Source organism: Mercurialis annua, linkage group LG8, assembly GCF_937616625.2.
Source record: "Mercurialis annua linkage group LG8, ddMerAnnu1.2, whole genome shotgun sequence".
In the NCBI taxonomy this organism is placed as follows: domain Eukaryota; kingdom Viridiplantae; phylum Streptophyta; class Magnoliopsida; order Malpighiales; family Euphorbiaceae; genus Mercurialis; species Mercurialis annua.
The window spans coordinates 16,205,508-16,224,927 of NC_065577.1; positions in this window are offsets into that span (position 1 = coordinate 16,205,508).

Here is a 19,420-nt window from a genome sequence, read left to right on the forward strand (position 1 = left end):
CTCTTATGGAATGGCATACCCACAGGGGAAGGGCTTAACATTAGACTCAAGACCGAACATAAATGCCCTCATTGTAAACAAAAGGAGGAAAAAATACATCTTTTCTTCGGGTGTGATTTTGCCGCAAGGATATGGTTTGTGTCGCCCTATCTTTGCAAAGTGCATTATTGGCAGGAGAATACTTCAATGCTGGATATTAAACTCCCTAAGTCACTAGGGTTACCGTGAATTACATAATGATCACTAAACTTCATTTTGTTACAAAATGGTCACTGAACTATACCCTTAGTTACAAAGGGATGTCACCTATATAAAACGCATCGTTTTCACGCTAAAGTTGTTATAAAAAGAACATTAAACTTTTCATGAATTACAAAAAAGTCACTGAGTTATATTTTTTATTATAAAAAGATCACTGAACTATGTCCCTTTTTGTAATTATAGCTTGTCACGTAAGCAAAAATGTTGCGTTTTATATGAGTGACATCCATTTGTAACAAAAAGTATAGTTCAGTGACCATTTTTTAACAAAATGAAGTTTAGTGATCATTATGTAATTCGAGGTAACCTTAGTGACCTAGAGAGTTTAATATCCCTTCAATGCTACTTGGAATGACACAATCTACAAAATCGGGAGTTTGTTCCTTAGCAAGAGGTTAGGGAATCTGTCAAGATATACGGCTGCTAAAACACTCCTTAGAAGAAGTTCATTTCATCTGGACTGATAAAAAATCCAATCTGAATGCCCACAAGCTGGCGAAACAAGAGAAACTCAGGTTCTCAAGTTTACTTGCCGAATAATCTATCTTGTAACAGTACTAAGGGCTGTTGTTTTATATCAAAGAAAAATAGAAAAATAAAACGCACATCCATAATTGAAAGAATTAAATCATCAACTAAATATCAAATGAGATACATCATTAGTATCTGAAAATAATAAAATAGAAAATATTTCTGTAAAATATATCATCTAAATAAAATACAAATAATTAGTTTAACTTTCGATAAGAAGTAACTCAAACAAGTTAGGAATTATTTAGTGTCCACATGTTACATATCCACCATTGTTTTTAGAAGTATTTAACATATATAGTGAATATGATTTGACTATATAAAATTATGAGTATTATTACTAATTGGTGAATCAAAAACTCTAGTGAAAAAGTTGATATAATCTCAAATATTTTAAAGGTAAAATCCATTCCCAAATCCTTATACTTTACAGGTTTTTTTACTTCGTCCCTGCACTATTTTCATTCTTTACTTAAGTAGTATAGACCGTGAAGTGCGAATATAGATTATGTAGGAAAACTAATCTTATCCATCAAATTCTAATTTTAGTTTTGTTTAGAAATAAATAATTTTGATTTGAATTATTAAACTACTTAAGATTATAAAATAAAATTGAAATAAAATTGATTTAAACTTAAGATAGATGAAATCAGGATTAACATTATCATATGTCATTCGATTTAGGGAAATTGATTCATTCCGCTCAGTTGTAGTTCAAGCTATTCTAATACACTAATTGCGTCCACTCAAGTGATTGACTAGTAAAAACATAATTCAATCTATTAACAAAAAAACAACTTGCTCTCGCATAATTGTAAGTTCAATTAATCAATCCAGTCAGATTAATTAATCAAATCCTAGGAAAAGCCTATTCATTAATTCATGCTCACATAATTAAATTTTAAGTTGTTATTTAAAAGTCTTTACGAAATCAGCTTTCTCAAGTTGGATTTTAAACACATAAAACTGGTTTAATTGGCCAAGAGAAACCAAGTATTAAACATTATAATTAAGGGTTAATAATATATAAAATCACAATCTTTACAAGAAATTTCAAAAATAACACAACCTTTAAAACATGTCAATTTAGTGCATCACCTTTCATCTATTTTTAAATACAACATGGGCACATATTTAAGTAAAATTTCTTTGACTTTGACACCCGATGAGAGTGCCAAGTGTCATGCCACATCATCAAAAACGCCACTAAAAATTGCCGATGTTGTTTTTGAAAAGAATGAAAGGTGGTGCCCTGAATTGACACTTTTTAAAAGTCGTGTTATTTTTGAGATTTTGTGTAAAGGTGGTGATTTTAAATGTAATAACCATATGATTAACATACAATTAATTGTTCATTCAAAATTAAATGCAAATACTTCAAGATATTACCAATTAGCGTTTTTAACTACTTATAACTATAATAGAAACAACAAGATTAATAAAGAAGTTCTTAGTAAAGAGAACACGTATAAATCAATCTCTTGATGAATGTCGTCGTCTTTGTCCTTGACTCTAATGATGGTCTTTTTATCGGTGTGTAGAAATTCAAAGAAAACAAATGTTGATGGCTAATCTGAGCTTTAAGGTGTTTTCTATAAAATGGTGAACCCTTATTCTACTTTTGATGGTCCTATTTATATACTTTTACTTTTAAGCTAGGATTTCCATTCATTCTACTAGTTATTTGTATGAAGTTTCACTTGAGTTTTCATGAGTCCCCGGATGATTTAGCATGGCAAAATCGTGAATTCTATATTTCCGTGAACAGAGGTGCGTGTTAGCACACCTTAGCGTGAGTTTGAACACTATGCTTTCCTATCTAGTGTGCGTTCGCACACTGAACAAAATATGTATGTATGTGATAGCACACTCCATCACCCAGTACCACTTGTACAAGTCACAAAAATGCAGCAAATGACTTGTTTGCTTCGCCAATTGATGTTCGTTTAATCATAATTCTCACAGATTACTTCATTTAAGCCCACAAATCCTCCATATTCATGCATTATACCCGAAACTCTTATACATAAGAATAAAATGATTAATTATAATGACTAAATGCATATATATTAACAAAAACACATATAGGATATATGAGTATTTCTACTCTTATCAAACATTCTCACACTTAACCTTTGCTTGTCGTCAAGGAAGAATTAATTCATTGTAGACACCTATTTTCCGGACAGGTAAAAAGTGATAAGATACTGAAGTGTCTAATGATAATGATGATTTCCAGAGGAATCTGTCTGGGTGACGAGCCGTTGAGTTTCTTGCTGGAATCCAAGCAGGCGTAATCAGTGTGCATAGCTGCAAACTTGAAGGATTAAAGCGTAATTATCCGTAGATAGTCAATAAAAATCCAAAAGAAATTGTAGTCTAAGTTTAGAAATTTGACTAATTGCAATATATTAGAAGTTTATGGGTCAATTTGGGGTAATTGATTCTAGAGGTCACTGTACTTTTCAATAATTGCGAAATGGTAATTGAACTTCAAAACGTAACAAAATGGTTACTAAACTTTTAAATGTATGATTTTGGGAGGTTTTTAAGTGTTTTACGGTGAAATTATTCATATGTAGTAATCAAATTTTGATTATTTATGACAAATAATACCTTATATTTTATATATACATACGATCAACAAAAAATCGACTCGAAATATTTTTTTTCAGTGACCAAAAAACTTTCTATCTTAACATAACCAAATAGTATAGTAACTAAAATGTTACGTTTTGAAGTTCGGTCACCATTTTGCCATTTTTGAAAAGTACAGTAACATCCAAAATCAATTACCTGTCAATTTGCAAGTTTAACGGACTAAATTTGACCATATCCAAACCCATGAGGCCCTAGGAACAGTTTTAATACTGTCGGGCACCAAAATTAACTTTCAACCGTATTTTACTTAGCCATCAAGTTTAAATTCTAATTTAATAAATTAATAGTGTTTTTAACTAATCCTAATACCTACATATCTATCACTTCACACACTTTCAACCCTAGAAGACTCTAGCTAATCCTAAACCTTAATTTGCTATATAAATACTAATGTTAATTCACCTAGTTAAAGGTCGGACCAGAACACCAAAATCAAACCCTAATTTTAAATTCTCCCCTAGAAAATACTACCTTGGCCGAACCCCTATGCCTCACACACACACACACACACTTAAAATCACTCAATTCCAGTCCTAAAAATAAAGCTAAACGCTTTCATCAATCAAGTACGAAGCTACTACGCGAGATTCGAAGTTAGATTCCACATCCAGTTTGCCAGTAAACGATCCAAGGACTCAAAGCTGTAATTCTGAGGACCCTGTATATTCCTATATCATTGTCTATGTCATAATAATTATGTATACTGAATTTGTATGTACTAGGATGCATGGTAGTTGTTTTGGTGATTTTTTCCATAAAAATTGTCATTATAATGAAATTCGGTGTTTTTAATAAAATTTCCATAAAATTGATTAGGAAGCATGTTAATAGCTAGATTAAGATGTCTTATATGCTCAATTCCAGAATTCCAGTCAATTAAAACGCCTAGAAAGCATGTTTCGGTTGTTCTTGAGCTTATTTTTCATGAGTTGTTTTGCTTATAAACTACTTTAAATTGCTAATTTGATGTATTAAATAATCTTTAAACACTCTTTAATTGTCATATTGTCATCCTTGTTTCATTTTATGGGTTTTTGCACAAAAAACGGAGTTTAAATAAGTGAAAACGAAGATGAAAGGAATGAAAAACGAGCTATTGTCCCTGCTCTTGTCGCTGCCGCCGCTGTCCTAGAATGTCGGCGCCGGTAGTACACAGTGTCGCCGCTGGAACTATGTGTGGCGGCACCGCCTGTTCTTCCTCCTTTCCCAGAAACAAATTCAAAATCCTCCAGACTTCGATCCAAGCTTGATTTAAGGTTTTCGCGCTCATTTGCACTCGGTATTAGGCCCAGTTTGAACCTAGACGTAAAGAATTCAATGTACTTTCTAAGCATTGAAATGATCCAAACCCGGTGCAATCTGGACCTTGAAGTCCAAAAATGTAACATTAAGTATAAACCGGGCCCATGAGCCCACAACCAGCAAACACAGCCACATCCAGGCCGAGTTTAGGGACTACTCGAACTAGGAATCGACCAGGTTCAAACCAATATAACCGTATCGATGAGAGGGACAACTTCCATGTTCTACCCGAGAACTAGTTCTGACCACAACGACAGTCAAATATGAGCGAGCGCTAGGCACTCAAAAGAAAACGAGGTTTAAAAGTATTCCTCACTTTGTATGCATACCAACTGCACGTGAGCAAGTTTGCAATGTATATAGCTTTCCAAAAGCATGCCAAACCCAGTATTAACAGGCTAAAGGTCTAACTACGTTTAAATTAGTTAAATAAAATCAATTCCACCCAATCATCTAGACATCTTAGGGTTGTATGTAACAAGTAGTAAAAGGTTGTATAATATCCAATATATAAAATCAGTAACTGATAGGCCAAACACATGAGTCTCGAAGAAGTCCACGAACCTGGTCTTTTTTGTCCCGATAGATTGGGGATATCAGACTAGAGTTATATATATTCGGATTTAAAAGGATATATTTGTTTTTGTCATATATGAGTATACAGGTTAGGATAATTCGATCCTTGTGAGAGTTTAGGATCAATATATTTATAAGCGAGCGTATATTCCTTGTTTTTCCTATTCGATGTGGGATTTATGTGGACCATCATTTTTATGGGCTTATTCGATCACTGATCCCCCCTGTTGATTCCCGCTTCTCATAGATATTTATGTTTGTAATGTGAAGCATGCTTTAACTGGATCGGGTAATCTATTTGATTTCTCCTCTCCTTTTTTCTTGCAATTCTCTGATGGTTTGTATTGCGGCATTTAATGCGTCGCAAACCTTTTGGTGTTTTACCGTCGTTTCATCTCTCTTTTATTTTTAAAATTTGCCTAATTTAACTCTTTCCTTTCTTTTTATTCTTTTTGTTCCTCTTACGTTTCCTTTACCTTTCTTGCGCTTTCTTGACTCTTCAACTTTCTTCTTCTTTGATCATGGATGATGGTTATTGGAAGGTCGTTGCTTCTTTAAGGAAGTGGCCTTGTTCTCTTACTAAGGAGTCTTTGATTTCTCTTCGTGAGACCTACGGTATTCCTGATGATTTCCTTATGGATCTTCCGGCGGAGGTTCAATACGCCGATTTGCGTCTTCCTCCTGGCTCTTCTTTTGCTTTTGAAGAGCAGTTGCTGGCTGGTCTCCGGTTTCCGTTGGACATGTTGTTGTTCTACTTTCTGGAGTATTGGGGCCTTACTGTGTCCCAACTGAATGCCAACGCCATCCGCCATTTTATTTGCCTAAAGTCGCTTTACCATCTTCATGGCAAGCGACCGACTCTTAGCCGTGTTCATTATTTGATGAATTCTCCTTATCGTCGCAAGAAGTTTCCATTCATCTCCTTACAGTTCCGCTCAGGGTTGAAGATGTTCAAGGATCTCCCTAAATCGATTAAGAATTAGAAGTGTAAGTTTTTTATAATCTCACATCTGTCCCGCTTCTTTGGTCATGCTGTCTGGCGCTCCCACATTGAGCCTCGCAAACCTTTTGAGATTTCAAAGGAGGAGTATGCTCTGATGCATCGGATTTGGACCACGTATGTTGAGGGATCCTAGACTTATGCTGATTTTATCAGCGGCTACTTGTGGAGGCGTGCCAGTCCCCCTGCTTCTCTTCCAATTGCTTGTACTATTTTCGCTTCTCTGCCAGCCGCATCTCCTAATGTTGGTAAGTCCTATTTTTATTTGTTTCTTGTATTAGTGTTACTCATATTTTGTACGCTGGTAGGTCGGTCTCCTAATTTGTCTGCCGCTCCTTTTACCGACCCTACTGTAGTTTCTCGGAAGCGTTTGTGAAGTGGCGATTCAGATCTTCCTCCAAAGAAGAAGTCTGAGACTCTCCCTACATTATATGTTTTTCCTTCCCTTCCTTTACTGCCGAATGGGACTCCTCGTCCTGCTTCTTCCGGTAGTCAGCCTGCGAATCTACACTCCTTGTCTCCTCGTTCCAGAGCTACTTTGACTCTTTCGGAATCCGTTCTTCCAGCTTCGGCCGAAACCCGTATTTCCCCCTGGACCCCTCATCTGCATCTTTGTTTTTCAGGATTGTGAAGATGAAGAGGAGGAAACCGTTGCTCCTCCCTGTCCCTCACGGGGGTTCTCATTTAATTCTTCCTTTTGGTTGCAATCGCCATGATCTGAGTGTTTTCCGCCAGATCCGTGATTTCATCGGGATGATGGAGCCTCGGTCTTTTATTCAACGTTTGGAGGGCGAAGGTCTCTATGATTTGGTTTTTCAGACTCTTTTAACCGCTACTGATGGCGTCTGTATTGCACAGCAACATTATATTGCTAAAGAGTGTTAACTGGTGACAGAGCAGGTGGATTGCTCCTTTTCCGCTTTGCAGGCGAAGGAGGCTTTTATTGAACAAGACCTTTTACAGAGGGAAAATGTTGATATTCGTGCTGAGCTTTCCCGAGTTAAATCCGATCATACTGTGGCAAAAGAGGGTTTGGGAGATTCTGCTTTCCTTATCTCTCGGTTGCTAAGGTTGCATCACAGGGCTATTTGTGAAAATTACCTGGCTTTACATACAGGTGGGGATACTTCCTTTCTTAATGTTGATGCTCGCTCTTTGAAGGAAGAAGCTCAGCTCCTGTTGGCGGATCACAAGCAGGCTAGTACTGTGCCTCACGTCGTTTGTCCTTCTTCTACTTATGCTGTTGCTTTGGTTCCTATCAACTATCATAGCCTTCCCCCGCTATCTCTGGGTTTCCCTTCACTCTTCGCTTCGCAATCTTTGGCTATGCCGGATCCAAGCATGCCTTTCTTGTCCGATGGTTTTCGGTTCTTGAACATGCCCAATGGTGGTTGATTGCTGCAGTAGTAGCCTTTGTAATTTTCTTTTCGGTAGGACTTAGCTATGTAGCAATGTTGGATTTCGTACTTCTATTATCTTTATATGTTGTATTTATTATTTTTAAGTTGTATTTTCCTGCACAATTTGTTTAAGTTGAATGATCCGCCAGTGGTTGTTTTTCTTGTTGTTTTACTATTATTGTTCTTTTCGTGTTTTTACCTCTGAGGAAAGTTCCTCGGGTAATTGGCTATTGTATTTTGGGAGATGCCTCCTAAGTGTTTTATTTTGTCGTTTGTTTGTTTTTATTTCTTTTGAGAAGCGTTTCTCAATATGGTGGCTATTGCCTTTAGGGAATTGTTTTCCCTACTTGTTGTTGTTGTTGTTGTTTTTATGTATATTTTTTTTCTCCTTTTCTTTGCACTTTTCTAGCTTCCAATCAACATTTTCTGGCCATTTTATTCATGGTACAATTTTAGGTGTTCTACATTTCAGAATATGGGTACTTCTTGTCCTTCTATTGTCTCTAAGCGGTATGCTCCTCTGCCGGTTGTCTTGGTCACCTGGTATGATCCTTCCCAGTTGCTTTCTAACTTTCTTATGTTGGCGTTGCCTTTTCCTATTGCAGCATCTCTTAGGACCAGATTTCCTATATTGAAGCTTCTTGGCTGTACCTTCTTATTGTAATATCTGGCCGTTTGACTTCGGTAGGCTTCTGCCCGGATGTTTGCCGCATGTCTCCTTCCTTCTAGCTGGTCCAGAGACCGCCTCAGTTCCTCTTCATTTTTTTCTTCATTGTAGTGTTTTTTTCTTATCGATGACATTCCAATTTCCACTGGGATGACCGCCTCTACCCCATATGTTAATTGGAACGGTGTTTCTCCCGTTCCCTTCCTTGGTGTTGTTATGTATGCCCAAACTATGCTGTTTAGCACTTCAGCCCAGTTGCCTTTTGCTTCTTCTAATCTCTTTTTTAATCCTTTACAAATCGTTCTGTTTGTGACTTTCGTTATTCCTTTAGTCGGAGGGTGCGCCACCAATGTGAATTGTAGATTTATATCAAGGTTTTCGCAGAAGCCCCTGAAAGTTGCGCTGTCGAATTGCTTTCCATTGTCTATCACTAACGTCTTGGGTATTGCCAAATCTACACACAACTTTTCTCCAGAAAAAACTCCTCCGCTTTGGCAACCGTTATTATGGAGACCGCTTCTACTTCTATCCATTTGTTGGAGTGGTCGATTTCCACGAAGATGAATTTCTTATGATTTTTTGCCGTCGGAAATGGCCCGAGGATGTCTATTCCCCATTTTGAAAATGGCCAAGGGCTGTGCACTAGCTTGGTTTCTTGAGCCGGAGTGTGCGACCTATCCCCGTGCTTTTGGCATTTGTCATATTTTTTGACCAGCTCCTTTGAGTCTTCCTCCATGCTTTGCTAATAATATCCTTGCAAGGACGCTTTTTTCACCATGGCGGTTGGCCCTTCGTTCGCACCGCATATTCCGTCATGTAACTCGCTTAGGATATACTGCCCTTCTCTCTGAGATATGCATTAGCACCATGGTTGGCTTACGGCCGTTCGATATAGCGTTCCTTGGTAGATTGCGTATCGGCTGGCCGTCCTTCTTACCTTTACTGCTTCTCCTCGGTCTCCAGGGGTTTTCCCCTCCTTTAAGTATCTCCAAATAGGCTCCATCCATTCGTCTATCTCTTATATAGGGTAACTTGTTGGCACGTCGATCGTTGGTGATGATATTTCTTTCTTGAATTCCATTATTTGTAAGTTGTCACTTTTTTCTAATGCTGCTTTTGCTATTGCGTCTGCTTCCGCGTTCTCTTCCCTTCCTATCTTTTTATTTGCCATTGTCCTCCCCGCTTCTCAATTTCTTGTAGAAGCTCCTTCGCTATTTTGTTGTATTTTAACAATTTTTCTTCTTTCTTAGCGAACGTCCCATCTATTTATCCGACAACTAACTGTGAATCGCAGTGGATCTAAACGTTTTTGGTTCTTACTTCAATTACTAGTGCAGCTCTGCTATCAGTGCTTAGTATTATGCTACGTTAATTGTTGCTATGAAATTTAGGTGGACACCGTATTCAATCCGCACGTTATGTGAGCCTTTGAGGATGATTCCCACTCATGCTCTATTCTCGTTTTTTCCTCCATCAATGTAGAGTTCTCATTGCTGTTTTACTTCTGGCTCTATCACATAACATCTGGTCAGTTCCGCCACGAACTCAGCTAATCCTTGAGCTTTCATTGCTTGCCTGGGTTCATAGCTGATATCGTGTTCTCCTAGTTGTATCGACCATTTGACCATTCTTCCGGAGAGCTCAGGCTTGCAGAGCGATTGTCTTAGGGGTTGATCAGTTCGTACCACTATCGGATGTGCCTGGAAATACGATCGCAATTTCTTTGTCGTTGTTGTCAATGCTAGCGCCATCGTTTCAATTTCCGTGCACCTGTGCTCCGCATCCTTTAGGGTCTGGCTTATGTAATACGTCGGTAGTTGTTGGTCAGCCTCCTCTATCACCAGAACCGTCGCGGTCGCGTCTTTGCATATGGAAATGTACAGATAAAGGGTTTCTGCGTCATTAGGCCGGATTAGCAGCGGTGGTTTCATTAGGAACGTTTTTAGTTCGTCGAAGGCTTGGTCGAACTCCTCTCCCCATTTGAATGTCTTTGTTTTCACTCTGTCGTAGAACGGGAAGCATCGTGTTACTGATGACGAGATAAATCATCCCAGGTCCGTTACTCTTTCGTTGAGGATTTGTACTTCCCGTTAGTTTTTCGGTGGGGTCATTTCCAAGATGTCCTTGATCTTTTCTGGATTTTCTTCCCACCTCTTTGTGACACCATGTATTCGAGAAACTTCCCTCCTTCCACTCTAAATGTGCATTTTTCCGGATTCATCTTCATGTTAAATTTGTCGAATATCTCCATCATTGTTCGTAGGTCCTTTGGATGATGTTCTTTGCTTTTGCTTTTCACAATCACATCGTCAACGTACACTTCCATTGTTTTGCCGATTTGTTCCTTGAATATGTGTTTCATCAGTCGTTGGTATGTTGCCCCTGCATTTTTTAGTCTGAGTGGCATCATTGTGTAGCAATAGGTTCCTTCATCCGTGGCAAATCTGGTCTTTGTTTGGTCTTCTTCTTTCATCAGGATTTGGTTGTATTTTTACGCCATATCTGCCAGGCTGTACATCATATATCCGCGGTAGAGTCGACTAGTTGATCGATGTTAGGTAGGTGGAAACAGTCCCTTGGGCATGCTTTATTCAGGTCCGTGAAGTCGACGCACATGCGGTTCTTGCCGTTTGCCTTTTTACCAGGACCACGTTGCTTAACTAGTCTGGATATTTGACTTCCTTAATAAACCCTGCCCCCAGATGCTTCTCTACCTCTTCTGCTATTATCTGTATCGCTCTTCCGAGTGCCGTCGATTCTTTTGTCAGATTGGCTTCATGGTTGTGTTGACGTTTAGTTCGTGGCATGCTACCTCAGGGTATAGTTCTTTGGTTTCCGAGGCTTTCATGGCGAATGTTCCTTCGAACTCGTTGAGTGCTTTTTGAATCTCCGTTTATGTTGATTCTTTCATACCGATGCCCATTTTCACGCTTTTTCCGGCTCGAATTTTCCAAGGCTTCGTCTCCCCTACTGGTTCAGCCTCCTCGCACGGGAATTCTAGTATTTCATCTATATGGAGCAGCTCGGCCACGGTTAGGAGGTGGCAGGCTACCCCTTCCTCTCGACTTTCTTCGATCGTCATTGTTCCTTCTTCGGTAGGAATCATCATCCTCCTGCTCCTCGTGTCAATAGCTGCTCTTGATTCATTGAGGAATGACCGTTCCGATATACGGTCATATGGGAGGTTCTTGTTTATGATTTGGAAAGGGGAAGTAATCGTACTTTCATGTCCTCCCGGATCATTGAAGCTTACTCGAATCTCCGCTACTCCCATTGTCTGGAGTCTTCCGCCTCCTACTCCTTGTATATCCTTGGATTTCCGCTTTATCTGGATCTGGCTTCTTCCCGTCGCCAATAGGCCTTCTCTGTGATGATGTTAGCGCATGCTCCCGGATCTACCGATACTTTCCGGACCTCGCGCACTCCTACTCTTGCCGTTACCAAAATTGGTCCTTCCGGTTCGCCTCGCGGTAGATCTAGGACTACAATACATTTGATTTTCGGTGAAGCAGTTCTTTTCCGCTTGTATTCTCTCAGCGGATCTTCGCCCATCACAGCTCTCTTTCTCTTGATAGTTGGGATTCTTTTGGATGTGTTCATCTTAGCTTGGCTACAAGCGATGTTATGGGTATTTTGAGCTCTTATCGTTCCCCGCTTCTATCACTAGATTTTGTTTCGAGAACAAGTTCTCACAGACGGCGCCGAATGATAGATTGGGGATATCAGACTAGAGTTATATATATTCAAATTTAAAGGGACACAATTGGTTTTGTCATATATGAGTATACACGTTAGGATAATCCGATCCTTGTGAGAGTTTAGGATCAATTTGTTTATAAGCAAGCGTGTATTCCTTGTTTTTCCTATTCGATATGGGATTTGTGTGGACCATCCGTTTTATGGGCTTATGTCACGACCCAATCTCATTGGGCCGAGACCAGAGCTAAGGAATGAGAGTGGTAGCTCCGAAACCCGTAGCAAGCCTAAAACATAAATATTTTTTTTGCAAATAATATCATATGTCATGTATGACATACAGAAATATGTGTCACGCAACAAATATGCCAGGCTATACATCTTCCTCTGCAAATCACTAACGGTAGTATCACAGCAAGCATCCTATATACAAAAGCTTAAAACATCAGAGTTATATTTACAGAAAACCGTTGATACAAAATAGACACGAACACCTATCTACTGCAGCTCTAGAAGTAAAGTACTGTTTCTTTACATACTTTCAAAAATATTAGATTTCTGGAAGAAGGATAGAATTTCGTTGCTTCAAAGTTCTTTTTCACCTGAGAGGGAAAACTTTGAGGGGTCAGTATACGGTAATATATTGAGTGAGTTCATATATTTCCTAATAAGTATGCTTATAAAACATAAAATAATGCAATAGCGTTTAAATCACGTTTACAAGTACAAGATCTGATTGAAACCCTAATCCTCAAATATGTCAAAAGTATATAGTCAAATCAAACTGATCCAAATTATCCGGCCCCGAGATAACTCAACCGCGTCAGCCGCGACCAACCTCTTAATCCCAAGTTGTGGGCCTCGGGATAACTCAACCGAGTTCAACCCACTAGATACGGTTTTCGGGATAACTCAACTGAGTTCAACCTCGTATCTACTATTCATATATCCAACTTCCATACTCGTATTCATAATCAAGTTCACAGCTGTAATAAATCAAAACTGGTGATCACGCAGTCCTATTGACGCCCAATAGGTAGCACGTTCCATCAGATCAATACTGGTTTTAAACCAACGTGTATGCATTTTATATAGTGAATTTGCATTGAAAACATCCAAATCATACGTAAAAGTGGTTTGACCACTTAGAATCATGATTCGAAAGTTCTAAACCTTTTTATATTTGTTTTGAAGTGTCTTGGGTGTGGCCTCGGGGTTTGGAGCGGTCTCGATTTCATTTTTCAAAATTTAATTATTTTTTTCGTATCGAGTAGCTTTTCATGGGCGCGACAGGAAGGAGTCGCAGGCGCGACTGGGAGGAGTCACGGGCGCGACTTGTGTGTCGCGGGCGCAACACATGTGTAGCGGGCGCGACGCTTAACTGTGCAGATCGCGTTTTTCTATTTAAAGACCCCTTATTTCAACCTAAAAACTTTTCTAAAAACCCTAAGCGGCTGTATACTCTCTGATTTTGGTTTCCCTTCACTCCTTGTTCCTATTTTTATCTATTGTAAGTATTCCCTTCAATAATCTAGTAGTTTAATGGTTGCATATTCAATTCTAGTGATTATAAATCCTATAGCTCTATGTGTATGTATTTGTAGGATGATTTGAGTTGATTGAATTTATAGGTTTTGATTGTAATTGCCTAATCAAGAGGTATGTGGTTCAAATCCTTTATTTTTGTATTGAGATTGTTAGGTTTTATGTTAGTCTACTTTCTAGGATGTTATGGTATGATGCATTTTCTATTTTTTCTCAATTGAAATTTGAGATTTCATACTTTGGGTGTTGATGTGGATAATTGTGATTGTTCTTACTTGATTTGGCGTGGAATCTTTGATTAGACTAAAGGCTATGTGAATTGGCATTATTGCTTTACATTAAATTATGTTTTTCTTTGTATTGAAATTTGGAAATCCTTTCGAAACTTGATAATAGGTTGCTATATGTCAATAATACATTGGATGAGTTGGAAACTTTGGCTAAATGATATCCTTATGTCAATTATGGCTTTTCTCAAATATAATTCACTGTTTTTAAAGGTTAATTAAGTGGCTGGAAAGTGTTGTTAAAAGGTTGTTTAAAGAATTTAAATGAGTACTTTAGTGCTTAACTAGTTGGTGGATTAAATCGATGATTTCCTGGTTGTTTTGCCTAAGTGTTAAGGCTTACTTTGGGTGATTGTTTTAGTGGATTAAAGGACTGGAAAATGAGTAACACTGTATTGTGGTGGACATATAAAAGATGTTAGATACTTTAGGTTGCTTGGTAACCACCTGGGTATTTGGTATATAAGCTATGTAAGATGTTGTTTTGTTGTGTAATGTTTTGACTATGCTATTTTAGTTTCGAGTTGAACTTGAAAGGTGTTTGAATCTAATTGATTCCATTTAAGTGATGCATTTAAGAGTATCTATTTTAGGTGTTACTTACCAAATATTGGCAAGCTTTTTGGCTTAATTACTTATTATGTAATTGGCATTATTAAGTTAGGAAATGAGTTCTTATTTCAAACTTAGGATTGGATTTACTTTGATTTTTCAATTTGGTTTATGGTTGGGTCGGGTTAGACTTGTGTCGCCCGACATGTTGTGTTGAGCTATACTGTAGTTAAAGCTAACACACTACTGTGGGAAATCTTTTGATTTTAAATTAAGTATATAAGTTATGAAAGGGACTTTAGTTTTGTTTTAAGATTAAGAACTCACCTAACCTTAACTTGCCTAACTTGTTACTTGGTTTGTGTGGATACTTTGGTTGTACTTTGGTTGTACCTTGGTTATGTTGAAATGCTAGTCCTATGCGGTGTCTAGTAATCTTAGAGTTAGGGGTTGATCGTATCTTAACTTATACATTGTTTCAGACCCATCGACTGCTCGTGCTTTGGAGTCTACGCAGGGTTAGCTGTTTGCCAAGATTCACGTGGATAAGAAAACAGTGACTTTATAGTATTATTTACTGCTTTATTAAGTACCGCAAAGTTATTTTAATATATCAAATGTTTATGAACTATTTTAAGGGATTATGGATCTGGATTGAAACGAGCTACTCGATAGGCGAGTATCGAGACTCTGTGCACCGGTAAGAACTTTCGAATTGACTGACCAATGTCTGTGTAATACCCCAAAATATTTTAAGGTAATTGCGTCGTGCCATGTGTCGTGATTTCCGATAAATTAAATTAAGGATAATTTAATTTAATTATATCGGGAATTTAGAATAAATTTTAATAAGTTAATTAGCGGGATTTGAGGATTTAACTTTGAAAATTTATATAAAATAAATTATAAACCCCGTAGTGATTATTATTTCGCGAAAGTCCGCGAAATAATATATATTAATAGTGGTAAAAGTTTCGAGTCGATGGGAGATCGTTTAAAATTTGGACGCGGATAGGTTAAGGACTAAATTGAAACTTTTGAAAATTTTCAAGGACTAAAGTGAAAATTGGCCAGAATATATATAAAACCTAAAGGATGAAGGAATCATCCAGAAGGCATAATCAAATCATTCTCTCATTTCATTTCTCTCGCCCCGTTTCATACGATCCGTCGCTCGATTCCGTTTCTCGTCCGTTTCCGACGTTTAATAGCTCAAAACGATCGTATTTCAGTGGCATATCACGGTAAGCTTGACGTTTTCTCGTGTAAACGGATATATTTTGAGTTATATCGATTCAAAGTTATAGGCCACGAAACGATTTTATCGTTTTATCAATTATAGGATCGTATTAGGATGTTTTAAAGTTAGAAATAGCGTTTTGGATACGTTTTAAGCGTTTTGGCGCGTTGGAGCTCGTCGGAATCGACTCCCGGGCAAAGGCCCGTGGCTGTGCGTCGCACGGCCGAACTGTGCGAACGCACAGCCGAACTATGCGAACGCACAGTCACGCACTATGCGAACGCACAGTCTGCCAGGACTGTGCGAACGCACAGTCACACCGTGCGAACGCACAGTCCCCTGTGCAATCGCACAGGCAGACGCTCGTACGCACAGTGTTTTCGCCAATCGACCTAGATTTTCGAGAAAATTATATATGCGCATATCGAGATTTGAAATGGACTAATATTCAATTAATCACCGATTAATTAGAGGGGTTAACCTAATGAGGTTAAAAGAGGATTGAGTTAAAAGTGATTTACGATCCGTAAACGAGTTAGATACCGTTTATCGGAATATACGTGAGAAGCACGACGGTTAATGAGAGTTCTATATGTCGAGTCTTGAGTCTAGAGTCAATCTTAGAATAGGATTCTAATACAAATCAAATGTTTTAAAAATTGTTTTAGATCCGGCGAGGCAAGAAGCAGGTGGACCAGTAGTTCGGGAAGCTTGACGTTCTAAAGCCCCGACGTATTTTTGGATAAGCGTTTTCTGTGAGTTTATATGATTTACTTTTAAAGTATTTATTTAAGCAATTATTTTATATTGCTTTATATTTGAACTGCATGTTTTATATGCGAAACTTTTATATGAATTGTGCATACACTTGATTTGAAACCAGTATTGATCTGATGGAACGTGCTACCTATTGAGCGGCAATAGGACTGTGTGATCACCAGTTTTGATTTGATACAACTATGAGCTGACTATGATTACGAAATTGAGATTTCAGGTATAGTTCGATACGAGCGAGCACTTGGCTACGGTGTAGCCTGGAGTCCCCGTATCTAGTGGGTTGGACCCACCAGTGAGTTGGACTCACAATTTGATATTAATGATTGGGTTGCTTGATTGATGATTGGTATGTTTGAGGATTAAGGTTTCAGTCGGATCTCGTACTTGGCTGCAAATGATTGATTACGGTTTTATGTTTTATTTGAATACTTATTAGTAAATGTATGAACTCACTCAGTATATCCCAATATACTGACCCCTCACAGATTTCCTTTCAGGATAAAGACGCTTGAAACAACGGACTTCTATCCTACTTCCAGAAGTCTGTATTTTTTAGTATGTAAAGAAACAGTACTTTACTCTTAGAGCTGCAGTAGATAAGTATTTTGCAAATCAGCCTGTAATATATAGTTTTCTGTAAATATAACTTTAATGTTTAAAGTTTTAAATGTTTTACGCTCGCTGCGTTATTTATATTTGAGACTGTCAGAGGATATGTAAGCCTGGCATGTGTGCTTCTGCATGACACGTATTTATGTATGTCATGCATGACGTATATGATTCGCAAAAAATTATTTTACGATTTTAGGATTGCTACGGATTTCGGAGCAACCACTCCCATTCCCTAGCGCCGGTCTCGGCCCTGAGATTGGGTCGTGACAGTCTGGCCTACTTTGGGAATCAATGAGGATTTGTTCCCATCTACTTTGGATTATACATTGGGATTATACTTTGGGATTTCATTTCAATAATGTATTCCATAATCAACTATATTAGTATAAAAGGATTTGTTTTAAGGGTTTTAATCTTAATAAATATAAATAGCATTATGGACTCATCTCAGTATATCTGACCCAGTTGTTTTCCCAATTTGAGAGCATTGGTCATCTCCGATTCTTGATTTCCTCGAAGGTCTTTTTATCTTATTAAACTAGTCAGCTGTTTTATTTTTTAGACCGCAGTAGAATTAGTTTAGTGTTTGATTGTTATACTTTGGATTGTCGTATTAGTACGACTGTTTTATTATAACTTTGGCATGTTACATTAGATTATTATATATGAGGTAGGTTTTGTAGTTTCCAATTGTTATCAAAGATTATATTGGAATTGAGATATAAACTGCTAGACTTAGGCTAAAGTCTCGGTTGCCCCCGAGCAGTGGTTTTCTTGCATGTTTATATTGATTGTATGCTATCCGCGAGGCTTGCAAGGGGTTTTGGTACGACCATACCCATACCCTAGCGCCGGTCGCGATCCATTAAATTGAGTCGTGACACTAATCCATTCCTAGTAATAACATCAAAGTCTAACAGTTCTAACAAAATCAAATCAGTAAACAACTCTCACCCTTGAACCTTCACAGGACAAGAAAAATATATAATGCTAACCTCCATACTTTCGCCTACTGGTGCAGCTACTAACAAAGAATGTTGTAAATAAACAGGTTGCCTTTCCAACTTAACCGCAAAACTAGGCAAAAGAAATGAATGTGTAGCACCCGGATCAAACAAAATTAAGGCATCTTGAGAAGCGATAAGGAGTGTACCTTGCACAACAGCATTGGAAGCCTAAGCCTCCTGAGGATTCAACGCAAAAACTCTGGCCTGACTCCCACCATCCTGTGAAGTCTGACAAGCTCCACAACATCCACCATTCCTTCCTTCTCAATTCCATAACCTCGGCCTCTCTGGATAGTAAACGTACTCCCCGTCTAACCATATCCAAACAATGCCTGATACGTAGGTCTTTGCTGATTATAGGATGGCTGTGCAACTGTGGTCATCGAGCCCTAGGGTCCTTGCCTCGGACAATCTCAAGCAAAGTGACCTTGTTGGCCATAAAACACGCCCCTGAGACAAGATGGCATACTCCATAATATCTCTTGTTGCAGGTCTGACAAAGAGGTATTCCAACTCCTGCACCACCTGTTGTCCTAGCACCAAACCTTATTTCGGATGTTCCAGCTCGATTTCCATGTCAGCCTCCCTTACTTTCTCGATTACGCTGAGGTCTAGGGAAATTTCTAGCATAAGACTGCACTGGAGCACTCTACACCACATGAACGTTTTCACTCCTGATCGGCACTTGACCAGAAGGATCTAGAAGTCGTCCAAATTGAATTAGGCAAGTCTCAATCTGTCGAGCACTATCTATCAGCTGAACCAAATCCCTATTCACTTCCGACATCAAACTCGCAAACTCGGGTCCTAAGCCCTTCACAAACCTTGTTTTCACCCTTACCGGGTCAACCATCAAATCCGGTATAAATTGGCTCAATCTTGAAAAATCTGTAACATACTCTTACATCAATCAATCTCTTTTATTCAAATTCAGCAACCTATCATGATGCAGCACCGTCATTAAATACGGAAGAAATAACTCTCTGAAGCGATTGACAAACTTAGCCCATGTCATCTGACTCATAGTCGGCTGAATCAGACGTTGGAACCAATCCTTCGCTAGTCCTTTCAAAGACATCTCCACCAAAATAATATACTGTCTCTCATCATCTAAAAGGCGTATGGCATTACACTCCACTTCTTCCAGAAAGTCCAACGCATCTCCGGAATCGTCGAACTTAGTTGACTTAAGGCACATGTAAACATAAACTATATCACGATCAGCATTCCCGACTAAACGATGTTGCTACTGTAGCAACTATTCTCGGTGCATATTTTGGTTCTCCACTTGAGTCGTTTGCATAGC